Source organism: Alexandromys fortis, unplaced genomic scaffold (assembly GCF_014885135.2).
Source record: "Alexandromys fortis isolate MF-2015 unplaced genomic scaffold, M_Fortis_MF-2015_v1.1 scaffold_44, whole genome shotgun sequence".
Taxonomy (NCBI): Eukaryota; Metazoa; Chordata; class Mammalia; order Rodentia; family Cricetidae; genus Alexandromys; species Alexandromys fortis.
Window position 1 is genome coordinate 1,140,969 of NW_026067921.1, and position 2,120 is coordinate 1,143,088.

Here is a 2,120-nt window from a genome sequence, read left to right on the forward strand (position 1 = left end):
TATATATTAATCATATTGTTTGAGGTGAATGGCACCTCCCAGTGCCAGCCTGATAGAAGCAGGTCTGAGGGAAACTGCTTACTCTCAGGTCTTGCTGGCAAACTTATCTGCTCTGTTGGCATTTTCAAGCTGCTGCCGCCGCCACTCTGGGCTGACAAGAGAACACAGCTTCTTTGGCTTTCTGACATGGACTGAAGACAAATAATTATCTGGGAATCCTCTAGGCCTCTAACGCTAGTCTGGATGCTGAGACACCTAGTCTCCTGGCCTGAGCAGCTATTGGCTTTCAACCTCTCCACTGTGAAAATTGCTATTGTTGAACTATCTGCATAAGCCAATATAATAAATACCCTTTTAAAACACATTCATTGTATCGGTCCTGTTCCTCTAGAGTGCCCCAGTTTGCACAAACACAGATGACTTCTTCCTAGAGGTCTAAGATTTGGGCTACATGACTGGCTACGGTAAACTCTCAAGGCACTGAGTCCCTTGTTTCTAACAGATAACTTATCCCTTGTTAAGGGAGTCAAGGGACACACACTGTGTGACCCCACTGACCAAGTCTCTCCCTTTGGTGACTGTTGCACCTTGTGCCACAAGAAGGCACAGCCTTGAGAATGCTACATGTCATTCTGTGTGTGCTGGCTGGTTTTATGCCAATTTGGCACACGTTTAAGCCATTTTTGGAAGACTGAACCTCAGTGAGAAATGCTCCCACTAGACTGGCCTGTGGACAAGCCTGCTTTTTCTTGATTGATGTTTGATGTGGGAGGTCCCAGCTGACTGTGGGCAGAGGTGCCTCTAGGCTGGTGGTCTTGGGTTGCTATAAGAAGGCAGGATGGGCAAGCCACGAGGCAAGCCAGCAAGTAGCACTCCTCCATGCCTGTGCCAGTTCTTGTCTCAGTTTCTGCCCTGACCTCCCTGAGTGACAGGAGGGTGACCCAAGAGCTGTTGGCTGAAATAAACACTTTCTTCCTAAGTTGGTGATGTGGGATACCCACCTGTATGTTGTGAATGTTTTATTGTCATTGGTTAATAAAGAATCTGCTTTGAGCCTACAGACAGAGTAGAATAGAGCAAGGCAGGAATTCCGAACAGAGATGTAGAGAGAAAGTAGGTGGAGTCAAGGAGATGCCATGTAGCTGCCGAAGGAGAAAGATGGCCACAGGAGCTTGCTGGAACCTTACCTCTTCCTGCAGAGGGCTGGGGCCCCTCCGAATTGGGAGTGTAAATGGTTGCCCTAGGCACATATGCCAAAGAGTTGTCGCTGATTTAGAGAACACACGGCAACCCTCATCAAAGGAACTCATTTGAGTCAGGGGTTTACAGGATTTCCACAAATGAAGTCGCACATTTAAAAACAGAACTGTACAAAAACTATACAAATATTCTTCCCAAAGAAATAAAAGCTTACAACAGCCCTCCAGTAATCTCACAAGAGTCAGGCCAGCCTGGGCTGCCAGAGTGAGATTATCAAGCCTGTCGCATCCCCACTTCTACGCCCAAAGAAAACAAATTAGATGCTTTGTGATGTGGGAGTGTCATATCAATCTGTTGATTTCATTGGCTGAGCAATAAAGAAACTGCTTGGCCCTGATAGGTTAGAACATAGGTGGGTGGAATAAACAGAATAGGATGATGGGCGGAAGAGGAAGTGAGGTCAGACTCTGCACTGCTTCCAGAGGGACTGGACAGCCGCCATGTTCTGCTCTCCCAGGCAGCTGCAACCCACGATGGACTTAGGCTAGAATCTTCCCGGTAAGCGCACCTTGGGGTGCTTACACACATCATTAGAAATGGGCTAGTCCAGGTGCAAGAATTATCCTGTAAGGGCTAGAGTTCATGGGCCAAGCAGTTCTTAAATGAATACAGTTTGTGTGTTGTTATTTCAGGCATGAGCTAGCCAAGCGGCTGGGGTGTTGGGGACACAGCCCCGCCGCCGTTCCTATTACAACAGATGGTGCCCAACGTGGGGCTCGAACCCACGACCCTGAGATTAAGAGTCTCATGCTCTACCGACTGAGCTAGCCAAGTGGCCGGGGTGTTGGGGATGCAACCCCGCCACTTCTTATTTCAACAGCTTTGTACTATAAAATAAATATGTAAAAAACAGTTGGGAC